Raw genomic sequence first — 24,665 nt, forward strand, 5'->3', positions numbered from 1 at the left:
AATAGTATGTCACAATGGTGAAAACATTGTTTTATAATGTGTTCTTTCGACACAATGCGTTGTCTTCCATTTTCAAGAGTAATTAATGCTTGTGGCAAAAATTTTGAGTAACCAATTATGGAAAGGAGAAAGTAAAATTTCCCTTCATAACTTTTCACTCATATGAATTTTTTAAATTTATTTGACAGATAGACAGTGAGAGAGAGAGAGAGACAGAGAGAAAGGTCTTCCTTCCATTGGTTCACTCCCCCAAAAGGCCGCTACGGCTGGAGCTACGCTGATCGGAAGCCAGGAGCCAGGAGCTTCCTCCTGGTCTCCCATGTGGGTGCGGGGGTCCAAGCACTTGGGCTATCCTCCACTGCCTTCCCGGGCCACAGCAGAGAGCTGGACTAGAAGAGGAGCAGCCGGGACTAGAACCCGGCGCCCATATGGGATGCAGGCGGCACAGGCAGAGAATTAACTGAGTCATGGTGCCGGCCCCACTCATGAATTTATATACTCATATTCCTGTGTATAACAGAAAGATGAGTCCAGGCCCAAGTTTTGGGCAATTATTGAATACTGCATTCTTGGGTCCATTCTTTTCTTAGTTCATTCTCTCCTTCTGGCTGATGTCATATAATGACTTCAGTTATTGACTATATTTGGATGAATCTCAGATATTGACTTCCAGCCTATCTTTCTCTCCTGAGCTTCAGACCTCTGTGCTATCAGCTGACCACAAAACGTTCATTTGGATATATTATAGGATCCTTAAATTCATCATTTCTATCATCTTCCCACCTCCCAAACTTGTTTCTCCTCTTAATTCCCTACTTTGACTAATTGTGGTTCAATTTGTACTGCAGATGAAATTCCTTAGCTCCTTTCTCTTTGTTTCTAGCTACGGTAAGCTAATTTGCCTGTTCCATCCATTCTACTTCCACAGTATCTTGGTAATCTAGTTCCTTTGTTACATCTCTTCTGCCATTGTCCTAGCCCAGACCATCATTATCTCTCACTCTCGCTTTTGCAATAGCTTCTTCCTGCTTCTAGTCTTGTCTGGTACTACAAGCCCCACATTGCTGTCAGAATTATTCTTTTAAAACAGAATTTGAATTACATCATTCTTTTTCTCAAAAACCTACCTACAGATTTAAACCCAAACATGTGAACATAGTTATCTATGATTTGACCTTGCTAGAGTCATCTTATACAATATTTCTCCACTCATCCTAAACTCCTGTAATGTCTTTTTGGAGCTAGGTCACTCCTGGCCTTTGTCTCTTGCAGTTCTTAAGGCCAAAATGTCCCCTACTTGTTCTTTAATTGCTGAAACACTTATCCTTCAGGAACTAACTAAAATATAAGCTTTTTAAAAGCCAATTCTATTTGTCTTACTGGAAAAATAATTATTCCCTCTACAGTAGACTAGTTGGACTTCTTTCATAGCACCTGTTTCAAATTTCCTTGTATCATAATGGTTTGTGATCATGACAGTGAACTTGACTACACTGTAAGTTCCTTGAAGACAGAAGCAGTGTTGTGCTAATTGCTATATCCCTGGAGATAAGACAGTGACTGGAACATTAAAGATACTCTTTTGAATTGAATAAAATTGAATTTGGTGCCCAGAGATGGACCAGGATTCCTGCTTCCATGTTTCTTCCTACAACAACTATGGGTCCCAGAAAAGTTTTGTTGTAAACCAGTCTATACATTGGAGAGTTGTTCTTTTTTTTTTTAAGATTTATTTATTTATTTGAAAGGTAGAAATACAAAGAGAAAAAGAGAGAGAGAGAGAGAGATCTTCTATCCACTGGTTCACTCCCCAAATGGCCATAACAGCTAGGGCTGGGCCAGGCCGAAGCCAGGAGCGAGGAGCTTTTTCTGGGTCTCCCATGTAGGTGTTAAGAGCCCAAAGACTTGGGCCATCTTCCACTGATTTTCCAGGTGCATTAGCAAGGAGCTGGATTGGAAGAGGAACAGCTGGGACTCGAATTGGCACCCATATGGGATGCCGGCACTGCCTGCAGAGACTTAACCTTCTATGGCCACAGTGCCAGCCCCCCAAAGAGTTGTTCTTAACCAGAATGTGTTCTGTTGACTTCTGAGTTGGAGGCAAGAAGCCAAGATGCAGGCCCAAATATCTAAGGGTTCTTTCATTCCTCTAATGAGCCTAGCCTGAGTGCAGGGAGGGCAGAGGAGACAGAAAAAAAATCCTGTCAGAATAGGGACAAATAAGTGATTCATTTATCAACTAGCTAGAGTTTGGAAAGGGATGGAGAAATCCATCTGTCGAAATCTCACCATCCATCAACAGTACGTTGCCCTGGGCAGCCAGCCTGCTGTTAGCTACTTACTAATTTTAGGTTGTTTTGCTCTTCTCACAAAGGTTCTTTGGTAAACTTATGGACTGTATAAAAAAGAACCAGAAGAGCCACCACAAATTGTGGGATTAGCATTGACTCAAGTGTCAGGAAACCTGGGTTCTAATCATGATTCTGCTATTAATTTGCTATGGGATTTTGGGTAACTGATTTCCTCCTTCTGGACTAGTTCCTCTGATCCATAAAAGTCTGATGTTCGACAAAGTTGTATCCAAATCTCTTTCATGCTATGATCTTGTATAGAGTGTGGCTATGCTAATGATGCCAGCAAAGTATTAGGTGTTCAATAAATTCTTATTGAATAAATATGTAAAAATGATTAAGGGCTTTGTGTTTGTGGCATAGGTTGTGAGTGTCAAATAAATTTGGATAAAAGAAAGGTCAGAGAAGCAGAGAGAAAAGGAAAGGTATTTCAAGCAAGGACACCATTTCTATGATTAACTTTATGTAAATTCTTGAGATGGTTCCCAAAGGCCCAGAATATGTGTAATTATTTTATTACTTATTTCTGTGATTTCTATTCTTATTCTTTTCTCCTTGATTAATGAGAGGGGATGAGAAAAGAAAGGAAGAGACACAAGGTAACTTACAATAAGTCTTCTGTATGTTCAGAACTGTATATTTGATACCATATTTAACCCTCACAATAACCACCATAAAAAGACTTTATTATTTCTGTTTTCTTGTAGATGAAAAAGCTAAGCCTCAGAGAGTTTCAGTAAATTTATTGAGTTCACTTTCCTACTAAGGGGCAAATCTAGGATTCGAACTCAGATTTTTTTCTTTTTAAAGATTTTATCTATTTATTTGAGAAATAGAGTTACAGATAGTGAGAGGGAGAAACAGAAAGAAGGGTCTTCTGATTGCTGGTTCACTCCCCAAATGGCCGCAATAGCTGGAGATGAGCCAATCCAAAGCCAAGGGCCAGTATCTTCTTCTGGGTCTCCCATGTGGGTGCAGGGGCCCAAACACTTGAGCCATCTTCTATTGCTTTCCCAGGCCATAACAGAGAGCCGGATTAGAAGAGGAGTAGCTGGGACTCGAAGCAGTGCCCACATGGGGTGCCAGGGCCACAGGCAGAGGATTAACCTACTGCTCCACAGTGCCGGCCCCAAACTCAGATCTTATTAACTCCGAGTCTCACTCCTGGTCAGCGTGATTCCTTAAACATTTTTCTTATACCATTTCAAGGTGAACTAAACCATGGTACTCAGAGTTTTAAAGTTAGGAACTGACTAATTAATTCACATAGACCTTTCACTTAATGGGCTTATTTCAAAACCCTTGGTACCTTGAATATAATTTCTGAACCTTACCTTGAGCTCTGGAGGTCTGATAAAAGGGAGAGAGTTGCTCTCTGATTTCCCAAAATACTATATAACCATGTACAAAAATAAATTTTGAAATATTGGAAACAGCCTAAATACTCACACACAGGAGAGTGGTCAAATAAACCATGCCATGTCCAAACAATGAAGTATTTTTTAGTTATATATTGTTCTGCAGTAGTAAATAATAATAAATGATCATAAACACATATTTATTATTTCACAGATCCGGCGGATCAGGACCCCTGGCATATTTTAACTGGGTCTTCTACTTCAGGGTCCCTTATAAGATTGCAATCAAGGGTGTTCGACAAGGCTGGGAATCACTTGAGGCTCAACTGGGGAAGGATGATCTTCCAAACTCATATGGTTGTTGGCAGAATTCAGTACCTTGAAGATTGTTAGACGAAGAGCCTCAGCTACTTGTTGGCTGTCAGCCAGAATTGTTCTCAACAGCTGAAAGCTTCCTGCAGTTCTTTGCCATATGGACCTCTCCATATGTTGGCTTCCTTCATCAAAGCTAGCAGGAGAGGACTCAATATAGAGAGCCTGCTAACAAGACGAAAGTGACAATGTCATGCAACATAATCATGGAAGTGACATTCCATCATATTTTCATGATCTGTTGGTTAGTGGCAATTCACAAGCCACTCCCACACTCAAGGGAATGGAATTGCATAAGGGTGTGGATACTAGGAGGTAGAGATCATGGAGCAACTTTAGAGTCTGTCACATGTTCTATACAGCTGTAAAAAGAACGAAAGAGTGATGAACTGCCTTGATATGATTTCTATGACATACTGTTAGGTGAAGAAAGTAATGTACAAAAGAATAGCACATTACCATTCATGAAAGAAAAAGAAATACAAGAAAACCTATGTGCTCATTTGTGCAAAAGAAATAATAGAAGTATAATCAGGTTTGTTATTTATATAGGGTGGTTCAGTGGAAAGAAGTGTCTATCAAAGAAGGATGTACTTTTCTCTGAAGGGAAGAGAGAATTTCTGCTTTGCTTAGGGCCCTGTCTAAATACTGATGGAGTTTGTGGACTCAAAAGGCTTCCATAGCCTTGGCAGCTCATGACAAGAGCCTTGGGTGATCACTGACGTCATAAGTAAGAGTGCCAGTTGTTAAATCAACAACAGGAGTCACTGTGCACCTGCTCCCCATGTAGGACCTCTGTCCTCAATGAGTTGTACTATGAGAATTAACTGTAAAACTTGTTCTCAAACAGTACTTTATACTTTGTGTATGTGTGTGGGTGCAAACTGCTGAAATCTTTACTTAGTAGGGGGCCGGCACTGTGGCGCAGTGGGTTAAAGTCCTGGCCTGCAGTGCTGGCATCCCATATGGGCACTGGTTCTAGTCCCGGCTGCTTCACTTCTGATCCAGCTCTCTGCTATGGCCTGGGAAAGCAGTAGAAGATGGCCCAAGTCCTTGGACCCCTACACCTGCATGGGAGACCAGGAAGAAGCTCCTGGCTCCTGGCTCCTGGCTTCAGATCAGCGCAGCTCCAGCTGTTGCAGCCAGTTGGAGAGTGAACCATCGGATGGAAGACCTGTATCTCTCTCTCTCTCTCTCTCTCTCTCTCTCTCTCTCTGCCTCTCCTCTCTCTGTGTAACTCTGACTTTTGAATACATAAATAAAATCTTTAAAAAAAGAAATCTTTACTTAGTATAGAGTTGGTCTTCTGTATATAAAGTTAATTTAAAATGAATCTTATTGAAGAATAGGATGGGAGAGGGAGTAGGAGGTGGGATGGGAGTGGGGGTGGGAGGGCAGGTATGGGGGGAAAAACCACTATATTCCTAAAGTTATACCTATGAAAATTGTATTCATTAAATAAAAGCTTTTTTAAAAAATAATAAAGTATATAAATCTTCTAAAAAATTTATATAGGGTGGTTGTGAAAAGGATGAACAGAATGGGAAAATGGGAATAAGGTAGCAAAAGATGAGAGACAAATGACCCCTTTGTACAACTTTGACTCTTTTGAAAAAAGATTTATTTATTTATTTGAAAGTAAGAGTTACACAGAGAGAGGAGAGGCAGAGATAGAGAGAGAGAGAGAGGTCTTCCATCTGCTGATTCACTCCCCAGATGGCCACAACGGCAGGAGCTGTGCTGATCTGAAGCCAGGAGCCAGGAGCTTCTTCCGAGTCTCCCACACAGATGCAGGGGCCCAAGGACTTGGGCATCTTCTACTGGCCCCGGCTGTTGCAGCCATTTGGGGAATGAAGCAGTGGAAGGATGATTTCTCCCCCCCGCCTTTCCCCCCTTCTCTACCATTCAAATAAACCTTTTTTAAAAACCTACAAACACATTGTACAGCTGTACAAAAATATTTCCTTTCTTTATATCCTTATTCTACAAGCTTTTTTCTTTTTAAAATTTTTTTTAACTTTTAAAACTTTTTGATAAAAACTAAGACAAAAGCACACATGTTTGTCTAGGCCTACACAGGGTCAAGATCCTCATATCACTGTCCACCTCCACATCTTGTTCTGCTGGAAGGTCTTCTGGGGCAATCAAATGCCTGGAACTGACATCTTCTACGGTAACAATGTCTCCTCCTGGGACACTTCTTGAGGGACCTGCTTGGGGCTCTTCTTGAGGAGGTGTTACTTTTTTCAGCAGTATATCCAATGGTGGTTTGCTTGGATTTCTTTCTTCTTCTTTTTTTTTTTTATCATAAATTTGCTTGTCATCAGATAATGCATTGTGAACTTTCCTCTCTATTAATTAAAACATGTTAGTGTTACAGTCCATGTTTCACAATGTTTAAGGAGCTTGTTGAGGTCTGCATAAGCTTCCACTGCACCCTTCACTATGAATTTTTTTGGGAATCTTCTGTTTCTTCTCCTGCAGTTTCCTTTTCTCTTGCCCTCACTTCAGCTATATATTCAAATTTCATTTCCAACAAGTCCTTAAGAAGCACTTCCAGGAGCTCTTCAATGCCATCCTCATCACACCCAGGTTAAAGTTGTTTGCCATCTTAACCACCAGCCTGGTGATTTTTGCGACCTCTTCATTCTTTGGAAATCTTTTGAATTTGGGAACTGTTATTTTTTTTTGACAGAGTTAGACAGTGAGAGAGACACACACAGAGAGAGTTATAGACAGTGAGAGAGAGACAGAGAGAAAGGTCTTCCCTCCGTTGGCCCACTCCCCCAATGCGTTTTTTTAATATTTGTTTATTTATTTATTTGAGAGGCAGATTCACAGACAGAGAGAGGGAGAGACAGAGAGAGGTCTTCCATCCGCTAGTTCACTCCCCAAAACCAGGAGCCAGAAGCGCCCTCCAGGTCTCCCATGTGAGTTCAGGCGCCCAAGCATCTTGGCCATCCTCCACTGCCCTCCTAGACCATCACCAGAGCTGGACTCCAACTGGCACCCACATAGGATGCCGGTGCCACAGGCAGAGACCTAACCTACTATGCCACAGCATCAGCCTGGGAACTAACTTCTTGAGTGTCTTCTTCTAGATGTCATGCATACACTCCAAGCCCAAGCAAGTTTCTTGATGTGTAGATGGTATAATCCTTCCAGAATTGCATCAGTGTCGGTGTCTTCCTCAGTTGCAACAATAACCTGGGCAAAGATCTTCCTCAGGTAGTAGGCCTTAAAATCTGCCAGAACTCCTTGATCCATTGGTTTGATCAAAAAGGAGAAACACAACTTCGATATTGTGATGAAGGTCAATAAAAGGAGGATGTGTGGGAGCATTTGCAACAGTAAAAAAACTCTTGAGAGGTACATTACCTTCCAAACAGCACTTCTCCATTTCACTGGCATAACAATTCAGGAGAGTGCCCTGGATGAGGAGCTGAGCCATTCATGACTTCTGATTGTTCCTGTAGTGTGGGCAGTATGTCCTTACTGATATGCTTGAAGGCCCTTGGGTTCTCACTGTTCCAAGTGTTTTAATTTATAGCTTGCAACGTTGCCCCCAAGCAAGACTGTCATCTTGTTCTTAAAAGCCTTGAAACGGGCCACTGGCTTGGTCTCCTTACGTACAAAAGTCTTTCAAGGCATCCATTTCCATAATAGGGAGGTTTCAACTATAATGAAGATACACTCTTGCAAGCAATTCTCCTCCATAATCAGGTTATCTAGAGTTTCCCAAAATTCTTCAGCTGCCTTCATATCACCCTCACAGACTCATCACTCCCTTTCATATTATGTGATTAATACCACTTCTTGAATTGTTTAAGCCACCCAGAGCTAGCGATAAATTCAACATCCACAGTTGAGTTCAGGCTTTTCTTACAACATTGCCAATAAACTTCTTGATTTGGTCATGATGGTTATAGTGCCAAGAGGAATATGCCTCTGTGTTCTTCTATTCAGGTCATTAGAAGGTTTTCCGTTTGTTTTCATGCCTTCAATGAAGCATATCTGTTAATAGCTTCTGTCATTTTATTTATTTATTGTTACACACAATGTAATTTATTGGGGGGGGCTTTACAGACAGAAATATGCTCTCTGGTGGCTTTGAGAAAATGGATCCCTGCATCACAAGGCAGTAGAAAAAAATGTATGTACAAAGGTGGGTTATGGCTAATTGAACACACCTGGAGTTTTTCAAGAAATATTAATATTCATAAGAGACATTCTGGACTTCAGATAAGAGACATTCCAAATGTCAGATAAAAGCAGTAGATTATCTTAATGACTTTGTTCACCTGTGAGGACTTGGGATGACCTTAAGAGTTACCTAAAGGGCAAGATGGTGGTTCCATCCAAAATGGCTGCAGTCATGTCAAGCTGAATCTCTATTCCCCATTCCTTTTTTTAAAAAAGATTTATTTATTTATTTGAAAGGCAGAGTTGCTGAGAGAGAGAAAGAGAGAGAGAGAGAGAGGTCTTCTATCCCCTGGCTTACTCCTCAGATAGCTGCAAGGGCCGGAGCTGGGCTGATTCAGAGCCAGGAACCAGGAACTTCTCCCAGGTCTCCCACATGGGTACAGGGGCCCAAGGACTTGGGCCATCCTCTACTGCTTTCCCAGGCCATAGCAGAGAGCTGGATCAGAAGTGGAGCATCCGGAACTCAAATTGGTGCTCATATGGGATGCTGGCACTGCAGGTGGTATCTTTACCTGCTACATCACAGCGCCTGCCCCATTCCTTATAACTAACTTACAATTTCACATGCCTTCTTCTTCTGTGGTATTCCCTGAGCCTGACATGTGTTTTTAACATTGTGTTGGCAGAGTGTTAAGCAGCCATTTGTCCAGCCTGTAGGCAGAATCCACAGCAGCAAGAGGAACATGCACAAAAAGAGAGAAAAGATGATTATGCAAATGATGGCAATCAAAAACAGATTCCAGCAGAAAGAACAGCAAAAACATCATCACTCCACAGTTATGAATGAAAGCATACATGTTTAGTGGAGACTTTTATCGGCAAATCTGCACTATCCAGGAAGATACTGCTAATAGCATCATCTCTGTTTGACAACATGGCAGCAGCAGCTGGGGGCCGGTGCTGTGGGGCAGACCACACACATTGGCCAACAAGGTAGGATCCATCAGTAATTCCTAAAATTAACAGAGAAATGGCATGCCTGACCAATAAGCTGATTTTAGAGTCCTGCAGTATTTTCTTTAGCACACTCAGAGCACAAGTCACACCCATGGATCCAGAGCCCAGCAGGATCAATGGGCATCAATTTAAGTGGGCTAGAGACTCCTTACACTGCAGCAGGAAATATCTGATCCACTCTGGGGCAACAAACCACTTGAGCTTTCATTTAATTGTCCCCTCCCCCTGGACTTAGCATTTGTGATATCTGAAACAACAATGTCTGTGTCTCAACCCAGGCAGTATAGCCGCTGCATGTATAGCTTGGACACAAAGCCAAAGCCAGATCCCACAGGTACTCATAAGTGACAGGATGCCAGCTGTGTGGGTATTTAAATTTATTGACCCTTGGGGCCGGGGCTGTGGCATAGCAGGTAAAGCCGCCACCTGCAATGCTGGCATCCCATATGGGCGCTGTTCGAGTCCCGGCTGCTCCACTTCCTGGTCTAGCTCTCTGCTATAGCCTGGGAAGGCTGTAGAATATGGCACAAGTCCTTGAGCCCCTGCATCCACATGGGAGACCTGGAGGAAGCTCCTGGCTCCTGGCTTTGGATCAGTGCAGCTCTGGCCGTTGCAACCAATTGAGGAGTGAACCAGCGGATGGAAGACCTCTCTCTCTCTCACTCTCGCTCTCGTTCTGCCCCTCCATTCTCCATATAACTATGACTTTCAAATAAATAAATAAATCTTTTGAAAAATAAATAAATTTATTGACTCTTCTCTAGGACTTCAGGTCAGCTGACCAAGGTGGCATTACCTAAGAGAGCCTATACTTGTTGCTTTACCGAGTTGTTTTTTCCTTCTCCACCAATCCCACTGTCTGGGGGTTATATGGCAGATGAAAGCACCATGACACATCAAGTATTTGAACCCAATCTTAGACAGCATGCTTTGTAAAGTGGGTGCCTCATTCATTATCAAAGTTTTCTAGACTTCCAATGGTGACAGTTTAGTTAACTCTCTTGCGAGAAATGCTTTTATAAGGTCAGTAGCTGCAGCTACACACAGAGGGCATTTGTGTCCCTTTTTGTTTGGCAAAGGGCCAGTGTACTCTACCTGCCAATTTCTCACAGGTTGGGTGGCTCAGTGTATCTGTCCCTGCATGTGTGCCAAGTGGCAGAGTTGCACACTCAAGGATTATGTAACATTGTGTCACCATATTTTAGAGATGATTCTTCCTTAGCCTTGCCCCATCCCACTTTAGCATTCTGATGTTCACTCTTGTTATGTACTCACAGGGACAGATCAGCTGTTTGGGTCAGAACCAGGATCCAAACTTTAGTCAAGGCATCAACTTCCATGTTCCCAGGGGGAACATGGAGCAGATACATGAACCTGAAGTTCATGTAGCTGTTCCCACTGTTGCCACATCATGGCTCCCCAGAAAGGCTTTTCTAGTATAGATCATTATTCATATTGCTATTCTGCCATCTGCAGTATGAGGCCTCAATTCACTGCCCAACTGTCAGTGCAAACAACCAGTGGGCTTGGCTCTTGAGTCACTGATGCTCATGGGCATCAGATAAGACTGTCAGATAAAAGCAGATTATCTTAGTGACTTTGTTTACCTGCTAGGGTTTGGGAATACCGTAAGAGTTACCTAAAGGGCAAGATGGTGGTTCCATCCAAAATGGCTGCAGTCATGTCAAGCTGAATCTTTATGCCCCATTCCTTATACCTAACTCTTAACAATCTCAGAATGGTGTCTGTAGCTCTGTCCATTGGCAGATAGGATCAGTGGCAGGTTGTACTGCTGCACCAGTTCAGACACTCGGGTTCCCCCTGCTGGACTCATCTATATACCAAGCATTTTCAGGTATGGGAGCCAATTCCTCTGCAATGAGCTGATATAGAGGGTGTAGACACTGAGTTAAATGGGGGAATGAAAGTCCACCAATAACTCAAGAGTCCCACAAAAACCTATGCATTCTTTTCTGTACAGGGTACAGGGAAATTTTTTACTCTATCAAACACTGTTCCTGTTTTAAATGGGGTCTTACCCAACTAGACTAGTTTGATTGGGAGTTATGTTTTACATAACTGGTCCTGCTGCCCCCAGAACCAGGAAAAAACAAAACACTATACTGGGGCTCTGAACTTGGAAGTGGAGACAGTGACAAGATTCTTTCTGAGTGACACATCCACATCCACTCTAGATGCTGAGCACTAGAGGTGTACACTCAGTGCAGAGGTGCAGGAGCCTGAGGTCTTCTCAGCTTATAGCTCTTTTTTTAAAAAATTTATTTATTTATTTGAAAGAGTTACAGAGAGAGAGAAGGAGAAGCAGAGAGAGAGAGAGGTCTTCCATCTGCTAGTTCACTCCCCAGTTAGCTGCAACGGCCGGAGCTACGCCAATCCAAAGCCAGCAGCCAGTAGCTTCCTCCAGGTCTTTCACACGGGTATAGGGGCCCAAGGACTTGGGCCATCTTCTACTGCTTTCCCAGGCCATAGCAGGGAGTTGGACGGGAAGTGGAGCAGTCAGGACTCGAATCGGTGCCCATATGGGATGCTGGCACTTCAGGCAGCCCCAGCTTACAGCTCTTGATGTGGAACCCCTGCCTCCTCAGTCATGGAAGGCTCATTGAGTGTATAGAATTTTTGCATGTCATGCCCATGTCAGAGCTTCCATTTTGCTAATGGGAGGTGGGAAGATGAAGGGAGCCCCAATCTCTTGACCACAGCTGTCCAGGACTTAGCCTCAGTAATAAGCAGGTGGGGGCAAAGGGAGAATTCAGAATTTTTAATCTTCTGGGAAGAGTGTCCTCCAGTTGAGAGCTGGGGGAGAGGAGTCCCGTATTCGTGGCTGCAGCAGTTGGGAGTGGAGTCCTGGCCTTGTAGAGCTAGGAGGGGAAGAGAGAAAGAGAAGCTCATTCACATACCGCAGTTTCTTCATTTGCTGTTGCCCTCAGAACCATTTCAAGATGCTTTAAAGATTTTTTTTTTCTTAAATAATTTGAGCCAGGGGCCGGCGCTGTGGCACAGCAGCTTAACACCCTAGCCTGAAGCGCCAGCATCCCATATGGGCGCCGGTTCGAGACCCGGCTGCTCCACTTCTGATCCAGCTCTCTGCTATGGCCTGGGAAAACAGTAGAATATGGCCCCTGCACCTGCGTGGGAGACCCGGAAGAAGCTCCCGGCTCCCTGGCTTCGGATCAGCACAGCTCCAGCCGTTGCAACCAATTGGGGAGTGAACCATCAGATGGAAGACCTCTCTGTCTGCCTCTCTCTCTGTGTAACTCTGACTTTCAAATAAATAAATAAATCTTAAAAAATTAATTTGAGCCAGTTTCGCTGAGTATTTGGTTAGCAGAGCTACTCATCCTGTCATGTCAGACTCTTTTTTTCTGTCTATATCCATTTCCTTGATTCTATTCAGTCTCATGACTTTAAATATCAACTGTGCATTGTCTCTCAAATTTACATCCCCTACAAGGACCTATCCCCCTGAACTTGAACCATCTCTCTAGCTTTCTGATTAACATCTCCACTTGGATATCTAATAAGCATCTCAACATGTTCAAAATTGAACTCTTTTAAAGGATGTATTTATTTATTTGAGAGGCAGAGTTACAGACACAGAGAGGTCTTCCCTCCACTGGTTCACTCCCCAAATGGCCACAATGACCAGAGCTGGGCTGATTCGAAGTCAGGAGCCAGGAGCTTCTTTCAGCTCTCCCACGTGGGTACAGGGGCCCAAAGGCTTGAGCCATCCTCCACTGCCCTCCCACGCCATAGCAGAGAGCTGGATCAGAAGTGGAGCAGCCAGGACATGAACTGGCACCCATATAGGATGCTGGCACTGCAGGCTGTGGCTTTAACCTACTGAGCCTTAGCACCGGCCCCCAGAAATAGAAATTCTTATCTCTTTTTTCTTTTGATCAGAAACCTTGGCATCATTTTTGACTCTTTTCTATCTCTCTTATCCCAGTCCAATCTGCCTCTCTTTAAAACATACCAAGATTTGACCCATTCTCACCCCTCTATTCAGATCCAAAATGCTATTATCTAATCCCTAGATTATTACAATAGCTTCCCTCCTGGTCTCCTTGCATTCATTCTGAACATGAGTCTCCTTCTTTTTACCTCCTAATATGCCAGGGTGATCCTGTTAAAACCTAAAACATCATTTACTCCTCTGCTTAAAGCCATCTGATCTTTGCAAATCAGAGAAAAAGCTTGTTCTTACAATGGCCAGAAGACTCCATAGTATCTGTGTGCTCCCTGCCCAGCTGATTCTGTGACCTCATCTGGTATTACTGTTGTTCTCTGGTTTTACGTTTTCGTTGCTCACTGTGCTGCATCCTACTCACTCTGCTCCTTAACACTTACTAAGATGGTTCAGATGTGGTTTACTGAACAAGGGTTAATGTGTTGCGAGTGGGATTCCCAGTGTGGTGATGTTAAGAGGTGGTGGGACCTTCAAGAGGTGGGGCCTAGAGGGAGAATGGTTCATTCACTACAGAACGTCCCTCTGAAGGAACTGATGGTGAGTCAGTCAGTTCCCCCTGAGAGCCAGTTGATAAGAAAGAGCAAGACTGGCTCCTCCCCACGCTCTGGCTTCCTGTCTTTGCCACACAGTCTCTCTCTTTCCTATGTGTTTCCTCCATGATACTATCTACTGTGATGTGATGTAACCAAGGGGGCTCTCACCAGAGGCCAAAGCAATGGCACCACCTAATCTTGGACTTTTAGCCTCCAAAACTGTGAGCTAAATAAATCTCTTTTTCTTTAAAAAACACTCAGTCTCAGGTATGAGGGTACTTCAGAATGTTTGGGGAAAATGCATATTGAAAAAACTATGCAAAAATTTCAAACAATTGTACACCAAAATAAACTAATTTTTTAATTTCATTTTTCCACAAATGTTTTGATGTTCCTTTATGTTATATGTTTCATCATGTTACATTATATTAACAAAAAACAGACTAATACACTCACCAACTTTGCTTTCATCTTAGGGCTTTTGTACTGGTAATTCCCTTTGTCAGGAACACTCTTCCTTCAGCTGTCTCTGCAGACTACATCCTTATTCCCTTCAGGTCTTTGTTCTTATGTCACCTTCCCAATGAGACAGTTTCTACCTACCCCATGTAAAATTGACGTCAGGGTGGATGTTTGTCCTGGTGGTTAAGATGCTGCTTGGGATTTCTGCATCCCACATCAGAGTGCCTGGGTTTGAGTCCCAGGTGCACTCCTTATTCCAGATTACTGCTGATGTGCACCCTGGGAGGCAGCAGGTGATGGCTTAGGTGATTTGGTTCCTACCACCCCTTTAGGAGGCTTGGGTGGAGTTCCCAGCTCTTGATTTCAGCCTGTCCCAGCCCTGGCTATTGTGGGCATTTGGGGGAGTGAAACAGTGGATGGAAGACCTCTCTCTCTGCCTCTGCCTCTGCTCTGCCTCTGTCTCTCTGTAATGCTTCCTTTCAAATAATAAACAAACAGATATTTAAAAAAATAGGACACAGAACAGATTTGAGCCCTTTTTATTCTCATCACAAACTGGGCAGAAACCAGCTTTGGGTATGTATATGAACTCAAGTGTGCCTCAGTGTCCTTTACTGCTTTTTTCTCTCCTATCATCCAGTAAAGCCATTAGGTATTTGTTCTGTACATCACTTGACTTGGGCCATGATACTGCTTCCTAGTGGCCACAGGCACAGGTTCCTATTCACCATGTCTAAACAAATTGGTGAATTTCCAGTACCCTCTGTATTCTGCCAACTGTTGTAGTCACATGACTTTGCATATCTAATATACACATAATCTCAACACATGAAGAGGATGAGAGTTGTGTGTGTGTGTGTGTGTGTGTGTGTGTGGTGGTATTTGAAATATAACCATTGTGGACCTGGAGCAGGAGCCAGAGTTCAGCCTTGGTTGATACTTTGCTCAGAGCTTCAGTATCCCACTCAGGGGTCTTCCACAAACATGCCATTCTACAAATATATCTTTTAAAGATCTATTTATTTATTTGAAAGGCAAAGTGATCACACACAGAGAGAGAGAGAGAGAGAGAGAGAGAGGTATCTTCTATCTGCTGGTTCATTCCCCAAATGGCTGTGACAGCCAGGGCTGGGCCAGGCCTAATCCAGGAACCAAGAACTCTATCTGGGTCTCCCCACATGGGTAGTAGGAGCCAAACACTTTGGTCATCTTCCACTGACTTCTCGGTCACATTAGCAGGAAGATAGATAGGAAAGCAGAACAGCTGGGATTCAAAGTGACACCCTGACGTGGGATGCTGATGTCACAAACCACAGCTCAACCCACTGTGCCACAATGCCAGCCCCCAAATATTTTTTAAAAAAGGTTTATTTATTTGAAAGTCAGAGTTTTACACACACACACACACACACAGAGAGAGAGAGAGAGAGAGAGAGAGAGAGAGAGAGAGAGGTCTTCCATCGCTGGTTCACTCCCCAATTGGCCGCAAAGGCCAGAGCTGTGCCAATCTGAAGCCCAGAGCCAGGAGCTTCTTCTGGGTCTCCCATGGGGGGGCAAGGGCTCAAGGACTTGGTCCATCTTTTATTGCTTTCCCAGTCCATAGCAGAGAGCTGGATTGGAAGTGGAGCAGCCGGGATTCGAACTGGCGCCCATATAGGATACTGGCACTGCAGGCAGTGGCTTTACCCGCTATGCCACAGCACCAACGCCCTAGATAGCTTGATAATAGAATATAATCTGGGATCTTCAAAGGACCCTAAGCCTTATTTGCACATTTAATGAATGATGAACCTGAGACCCAGAGGGAGGAAGAAACTTGCCCAGCACATGGAGAAATTGAAATCCCTGCTCCTTGCCTTGTAATCTGGTCCTCTTTTGAACAGTAGATATTAAATTTTTTCTTATGGGGTACCCCAAGTGAAGAGAGTGCCTAAAAGCAGCAGAAATATTGTGCTTGAAACCAATGTATGGCATATGTTCAAAGATCCCTTGAAACTACAGGTAGTACCAAACCCTGCATATGCTGTTTTTTCCAATATATACAAAACTATGATGAAGTTTAATTTTTTATTAGGCACTGTAAGAGACTGATACTGAAACATATACTGAAATAAAAGTTATGTGAATGCGTTCCCTTTCTCTCTTAAAATACATTTTTGTATTGTACTCACCCTTCTCCTTACCCTTAGTTGACCATGGAAACTGAAACCGTGAAGAAGAAGGGATTACTGTATAATACATGGTGCCTACTTACCCAGAGAATTTCATCTTAGCAATAATTAAGGGATATGTAATGGGACTTTTGCAAGCAGGTGCATGTTAGTTCATAGTCTTATAACTTCATTTTAACAAATCAAATCCAGAACACATTTAATTAATCTTGTCAATCCAATCCGCTAAGCAGGTCTGATACTGCAATTTGCAAAGTAGGAGTTTAATCAACGGCAGCATTGCCTCTTTCCTTTTGAATTTTTTGACAGTTTGAAGCATCAAGTTCACACACGTACTTTGATAATAGGCTTATTGGGAATTATGTTTTTTTCTGCGATAGGTTGGCTGCCCCTGAAAACAGACTCTGAAGTGGAGATTTACATTCAGGAAGTTAATTGGGGAGTGATCTTGAGAACAACATCTGAGAGAGAATAAAAGAAGCAGAATTGAGTAGAAGGAGAAGTTGCTACAGAGGACTCAGTCAACATCCTGAGGAGCTCTGACATTGGGATGACCCTTCTGGGAGTGTTTCAAATTGAGGCATGGGGCTGCATCTTTGTATCCTCACTTGGACCTGTCAATGGATGTAGTCTACCCTGGGGAAGATAAAGGTGTAAAACATTGTGTAGGGACATCCCTCCTCGGCCTAGAACAATTCCTGTGGAGGGAATTAGTGATCCCCGGTAGGAAACATTCCTGCTAATCACAGGTATGAGTGCCTGAGTTCTTCACAGGGGATGATGGTGTATACTACAGTATGCACCATACTTTCTTGCCTTTAGGTTTGGCCCTCCCCAACTTCTCCACAGCACCATCTTCAAATGCTATGTTGCACTCATTCCTCACTTTATTCTTTTTAAAAAAATATTTATTTGAAAGTCAGAGTTACGCAGAGAAAGAAGGAGAGGCAGAGAGAGAGAGAGAGAGAGAGAGAGAGGTCTTCCATCCACTGGTTCACTCCCAGGTTAGCTACAACAGCCAGAGCTGTGCTGATCCAAGCCAGGAGCCAGGAGCTTCCTCTGGGTCTTCCTACACAGGTGCAGGGGCCCAAGGACTTGGGCCACCCTCCATGCCTTCCTAGGCCATAGCAGAGAGCTGGATCGGAAGTAGAGCAGCTGGGACTCAAACCAGCGCCCATATGGGATGCCAGCACTGCAGGTGGCAGCTTTACCCACTACGCCACAGCATCAGCCCCCTCGCCTTATTCTTTACACCCTTAAGGCTGTACCAGGGTTCTGCAAAATTGTGGTTCTCTTTGGTTTATGTAAATTTTTATTTGTTTTTTTAAAATCTACTTGAAAGGTAGAATGAGGGGGGGGCACAAGGTGAAAGCCAGGAGCCCAGAGCTCCATCTGGATTTCCCACATGGGTGGTAGGGGCCCAAACACTTGGGCCATCACCTGCTGCATCCCAGGATGAACTAACAGGAAGCTGGACTGGAAGCAGAGGAGCCTGGACTCAAACTGGCACTATGAAATTGGGTACAGTATTCCAAGCAGCAGTTTAATCCACTGTGTCACATTGCCTACCATTTATTTATTTACTTACTTATTTGTTTGCATTTACTTGAAAGGCAGAGAGACAGAGATCTCCCATCCACTCTTTAAATCCCAAATACCTCCAACAGCCAGAGTTGAACCACTTGGGTCTCCTACTTGGGTAGCAGTGGCCCAAGGCCTTGAGCCATCATCTGTTGCCTCCCAGGATGCATCAGCAGTAAGTTGGATTTGAAGCAGAGTAGCTGAGACTCCAACCAGTCACTCCAATATGGGATATGGGTGTCTCAAGAGGCACCTTAACCTACTGCATCACAACGCCCACCTCATCAGTTATTTTCTTTCTTTCTTTCTTTCTTTCTTTCTTTCTTTCTTTCTTTCTTTCTTTCTTTCTTTCTTTCTTTCAAAAATATTTATTTATTTACTTGGAAGTCAGAGTTACACACAGAGAGAAGATGAGGCAGAGAGAGACAGAGAGAGAAAGAGAGAGGGGAGAGAGAGGTCTTCCATCCACTGGTTCACTCCCCAGATGACTGCAACAGTCGGAGCTGGGCCAATCCAAAACCAGGAGCGAGGAGCTTCTTCTGGGTCTCCCATGTGGGTTCAGGAGCCCAAGGACTTGGGCCATCTTCTACTGCTATCCCAGGCCATAGCAGAGAGCTGGATTGGAAGTGGAGCAGCCAGGACTCAAACCGGTGCCCATATGGGATACTGGCACTGCAGGCGGCGGCTTTACCCGCTACGCCACAGCACCGGCCCTCCCATCAGTTCTCAATACATCCATTTTACAGTTTCTCTTTCGTATCTTTTATCCCAGGTCTATTCTTCTATGCTCGATCTGTGTATCCTGGCTCACATACCCTACCAGGAATAATAAGATCCACAAAGAAAGCTTTTTACTACAAGTAAACTAATCTCAAAGAGCTAGCAACATATATTTGAAAAGTGACTAAAATTTTTTTTAGAACCTGTCATTTGTGGAGGCCATTATACTAAATGAAATAAGCCAGACACAGAAAGGCAAATACTATATGATCTCACTTATATGTGGAATATAAAAAAGTCAAACTCAGAGAAGCAGTGAGTAGAATGGTGGTTTTCAAGTTTTGGTGGGGGTGGGTAGATTGGGGGAGATGTTGTCAAAGAGTGCAAAATTTTAGTTATAAAATGAATAAGCGGGGCTGGCGCTGTGGTATAGTGGGTGAAGCCGCTGCCTGCAGTGCTGACCTCCCATATGGGCACCAGTTCGAGTCTCAGCTGCTCCACTTCTGACCCGGATCTCTGCTATGGCCTGGGGAGGCAGTGGAAGATGGCCCAGTCCTTGGGTCCCTGCACCTGCGTGGGAGACCTGGAAGAAGCTCCTGGCTCCTGGCTTTGGATCAGCCCAGCTCCAGCCATTGCCACCATTTTGATGAGTGAACCAGCAGATGGAAATCCTTTCTCTCTGTCTCTCCTTCTCTCTGTAATTCTACCTCTCAAATAAATAAATAAATCTTTAATAAAATGAATAAGCCCTGAGAATCTGATGTATGGCACAGTGACTATAGTTAATAATATTTTATACTTGAAATTCGCAAAGAGAAATCTTAAGTGTTCTCACCATAATCACAAGAAGTGTTAATTATGCGAGGTGATAGATGTGCTAAGCAGCTTTATTGTGGTAATCATGATATAATATATAACAAGCCATCACATTGTATAACTTAAATATATACATTTTTATTGTTTATTGAGTTATCTGAAAGGAAGAGTGACAAGGAAGGAGGGTCTCTCTCTCTCTCTCTCTCTCACACACACATACACACACGCAGAGAGAGAGAGAGAGAGAGAAAGGTCTTCCATTCATTGGTTCACTCCCCAAATGATTGCAATAACTGGGACTGAGCCAGGCTGAAACCAGGAGCCAGGAACTCCATCTAGGTCTCCCATGTGGATGGCAGAAACTCAAGCACTTGGGCCATCTGCTGCCTTCCCAGACCCATCAGCAGGAAACTGGGTCAGAAACGGAGCAGCCAGGACTTGAACTGGCACTCTGATGTGGGATATGAGTGTTTCAAGCGGTGGTTGCTTAACCAGCTGCTCCATGATACCTACCTGTACACAATTTTTATAAATAAGCAAGCAAGCAAGCAAGCAAACAATAACAGTATCAGGAATTAATGAAGTTTGAAAGCAGGAGAAGTAGACAGTAAAGAAGGTAAGATACGGGGCCAGCGCTGTGGCACAGCGGATTAACACCCTGGCATCCCACATGGGTGCCAGTTCAAGACCTGGCTGCTCCACTTTTGATCCAGCTCTCTGCTGTGGCCTGGGAAAGCAGTGGAAGATGGTCCAAGTCCTTGGGCCCCTGCACCCGCATGGGAGACCCGGAAGAAGATCCTGGCTCCTGGCTTCAGATCAGCGCAGCTCAGGCTGTTGCAGCCAATTGGGGAGTGAACCATCTGATGGAAGACTCTTTCTCTCTCTCTCTCTCTGCCTCTTTGCCTCTCCTTCTCTGTGTAACTCTGACTTTCAAATAAATAAATAAATCTTAAAAAAAAAAAGGTAAAATACACATTTGAAAAGATAGCCATGTAGACATTTTAGAATCCAAAATAGGCCGGCGCCGCGGCTCACTAGGCTAATCCTCCGCCTTGCGGCGCCGGCACACCGGGTTCTAGTCCCGGTTGGGGCGCCGGATTCTGTCCCGGTTGCCCCTCTTCCAGGCCAGCTCTCTGCTGTGGCCAGGGAGTGCAGTGGAGGATGGCCCAAGTGCTTGGGAGACCAGGATAAGTACCTGGCTCCTGCCATTGGATCAGCGCGGTGCGCCGGCCGCCGCGCGCCAGCCGCGGCGGCCATTGGAAAAAAAAAAAGAATCCAAAATAAGAACCAAGGTAATGTATACACATCTGCAAGGTAATACAAATATTCATTTAGATAGAAAAGTGAATCACAGTAAGAAGGATGTTCAAAAAGCTCACAAAAAACCTGTGCATGGATTTCAAAACTTTTTTGCATCAAAATAAACTTAATTTCATTCTTCCACAAACTGTTTGAAGTATACTTATATTTGTTCCAGAGTATTAGTTATTCTTTTAGTTAGCATATTTTCTACTAATTCATAAGCAATTTAAAATCACAGTGCAGTAGATTAAACATCACCAAAGTCAATTTGAATAAAGGAATTCTGGGAGCCTAGCACACAAAAGAATTGCCAGAGTTCATCAGAGAATAAGTATTAATAGAACATTATATCAGGTTCATAGGTTAAATCTAGTATCGCAGGTAAGATATTATCTAGTTAAAAAAAAGATATTATCTAGTACAAATGTAAAGTGTGATAAACAGTTGAAGAACATAACCTGGACTAATTTGAGGACCTGTGTTGTAGAAACGCATTGGCCTGATTAAGCTTTAATGCCTGCTTCTGCACTTACAAAGGGTCTTCAAAAAGTTCATGGAAAATGCATATTATGGAAAAGAAACTACGCATGATTGCAATTTTTTTGTACCAAAACAAACATCTTTTAATTTCATTTTTTTCACAAACTTTTTGAAGTACCCTTGCATTGCTGTGTGAGGTTATTAAGTACTTGTTCTCACTAGGCCTCGATTTTCTTATCTGTAAAATGGGGAAAATATAGGGCCTATCTCCTTAGGTTGCTGGAAGGTTTAAATGAGATAATTAGGGGCAGGCGTTTGGCACAGAGGTTAAGTTGCTGCTTGGGATGCCCACATACCACATTGGAGTCCATGGGTTCAGGTCCTGGGTCTGTTTCTGATCTAGCTTCCTGCTAATGCACATTCTGGGAGGCAGCAGATGATGGATCAAGTGCTTTGGTTCCTGCCACACCCACATGGGAGATCTTTATATAGTTCCAGGCTCCCAGCTTTGGCCTGGCCCAAGCCCAGATGTTGCTGGCATTTGGGGAGTGAACCAGCAGACAGAAGGTATCCATCTCTCTGTTTCTCTCTGTCTCTTTCTTTCAAATAAATAAAATAAATGAATTATTTTTAAAAGTGAGATAATTAGAGGACGGAATTGTGGCGCAGCATCCCATATGGGTATTCGTTCTAGTCCCAGCTGCTCCACTTCCAATCTAGTTCTCTGTTAATGTGCCTGAGAAAGCAGCAAAAGATGACCCAAGCACTTGGGCTCTTACATGCATTGGGAGATCCAGATGAAGCTCCTGGCTTCAGCCTGGTCCAGCCTCAGCCTTTGTGGCTATTTGGGGAGTGAACCAGCTGATGGAAGATTAATCTCCCTCTCCCCCCCCAAACTGTTCCTTTCAAATAAATAAATATTTTTAAAAAGTAAAAAATAAAATGAGATAATTAAAGCACACTGCTTTGATAGAAAATAGGGTTTAATATTAAGTATCTTTGGTTGTCTTCCAACTCTGCAAATTTATGATATTGCTTTAAATTAGGCCTGAAATCTCAATTTTCTCACCACCTGTAAAGCAGAATAATAAAATAGGCCTAACCACTTCACAATGTTAAATGAGATAACCTATATAAAAGTACACAAAAGTGTTTCATAGAGGCACTATATGGATGCATGTGAAGGATTCCTATTAGTATAGGCAATTGACCTGCTGTTTCTCTTAATTTTTAGGGATTATCTTAAATTTATAGCTCAAAACCTGAAATGAAGTTTACCGCCATCTCAATTATTGCTGGAGAATTTTCCAGCTTTTTGTTTTATCTGGCTTTGCTCCTCCATCAAAATGTGAGAAGCAAGAGAACTGAACTCAAATTTGTCAATTCTGCTATTAATATTTATGATGAAGGTTTCCATATTGCCTAACATTATCCTTTGGTTTTCAAAGATCTATACTATCCATGACTTCCACAACAATGGAGAATTTCATGATCATCACTCATTTTTCTTTGTATCTGTTCTAGCATTTAGCAAACAGGGGAAATTGGTGAATAAGTCTCAATCAGTACTTGTTAACTGAATTATTTCATGAAACTGTAGCCCTGAATCTAGAAAACTAGATTTAGAGCCAAAGTACTAAGCTTCCAGTCTTAGCTCTGTTCCTTTTTGGATGTGTGACTTGGACAACTCACATTAGGAAAAGGAATTACACAAGTATTGTCTGTAAATGGGGAATGTATATGGAACTCTCCATAAATTATAAAACTCAAGATGTTATTACTATTAATCAATAGTGAATTGTGTTTTAAGTGCCTTAAAAAATTAAACTGACAAGATAGGTAGGCCTGCTAATGCTTAAGGTTAATATAGGTAAGTGTATGCATCAGCATTCCCTATGTGAGTGAAAACAGCAGACTGACAATTGTATCATTCTAATTCATATTCTGTGGCATTGAGAACGAGGCCACTGGCCTGATGAGACACAGGACAAAACTATAGTGGTTTTGGTCCCAGGATGTCTTACAATACCATTTTAAATTTATCACAGCATTTAAATTACTGTTAATGATACAATACTGCATTGCACTGTTTTCCCTTATTCAGTGGCAAATTAGCCATTCAATTGTTCCTGCCCACTTCAAGTTAGCAGATGCAGCTTTTAAACCCAGAGAGTCTTTGATTCTCATTGTGTGCTAGGTGAAAAGATGCACAGGCTTTCAAAAGTGAGTGGGATTACAATTCTAGGTTGCAATTCTTATCATCCAATCAAATGTAAGCTCTCTGCATTATAATTACTGCTAATAGCCTACTGAACTGGAGGGTCAGGCACAAAGCAGAGAAAGAAAGAGAGAAAAATACTACTAATAACAAACCCAAAACAACAAACAAACAATGGGAAACAGAGCCAGGTCCAAGTCTCACCAAAGGCCTGGATATGCCTTTATTTTGTGATTTGTATTTTTCAGACTCTCTGCATGCATGGGTTATGTTCATGTGTGGAAGAAGGAAATTCAAGAATTGGCTTTTTGAGGCCAGCACTGTGGCATAAAGTTAAGCCTCCACCTGCAGTGCTGACATCCCATATGGGCACGGGTTCGAGTCCCAGCTGCTTCATTTCTGAACCAGCTCTCTACTAATGTTCCTGCGAAAGCAGTGGAAGATGGCCCAAGTACTTAGGTCCCCACACCAATGTGGGAGACCAGGAGGAAGCGCCTGGCTCCTGGCTTCAGATTGGCCCAGCCCTTGCCATTGCAGCCATTTGGGGAGTGAATCAGTGGATGGAACATTTCTTTCTCTCTCCTATCTCTGGCTTTCAAATAAATAAACCTTTTTATAAAAAAAAAAAGAATCGGTTTTTTGGAACTAAAATAAAGTTATAGAAATTGGTGAAATGTTTTGGGTGTCAGATAGTTAATGCATCTCATTTTATAGACGGGGAAAGGCAAGCCTAGAGAGGGAAAGGATTTGTCAAATGTTGCTCGATAATTTTGGGGCAGAATAAGCAGATTGCTGACTTTCAAGTGGTAGCTCACTGAAAAAGGAGTTTCAAAGAGTATTATTTTAAAAAAATCATCATTACTAGGTTACTTGTTAAAAATAAAGATTTTTGGGTCCCCTTTCAGATCTGCTGACTCTGAATCTCAAAGGTGGGCAACAAGAACCTGCATTTTAACAAACTCTGCGGTTGTTCTGATATACACGATGTTTGAAAAGTACTGCCCTGGACACTCCTATCTCAGGCTTTAAACACACTCTTAAACACACACACACACACACACACACAACCTCTTTCAAGTATTTAAAAGAAACAGTGAGAGCGGATCTGAAATGCTGCAGAATCCCCATGGTAACAGGTCTTTGTCAATTGTTG

General features: G+C 42.9%; 1 protein-coding gene across 1 annotated transcript in view; it reads left to right on the forward strand.

The window, feature by feature from the left end:
• UPRT (uracil phosphoribosyltransferase homolog) overlaps nucleotides 1–24,665 on the forward strand; it is a 126,512-nt gene that overhangs the window by 41,700 nt on the left and 60,147 nt on the right. The gene's annotated exons all lie outside the window — the stretch shown is intronic.

This window comes from Oryctolagus cuniculus, chromosome X (assembly GCF_964237555.1).
Source record: "Oryctolagus cuniculus chromosome X, mOryCun1.1, whole genome shotgun sequence".
Taxonomy (NCBI): Eukaryota; Metazoa; Chordata; class Mammalia; order Lagomorpha; family Leporidae; genus Oryctolagus; species Oryctolagus cuniculus.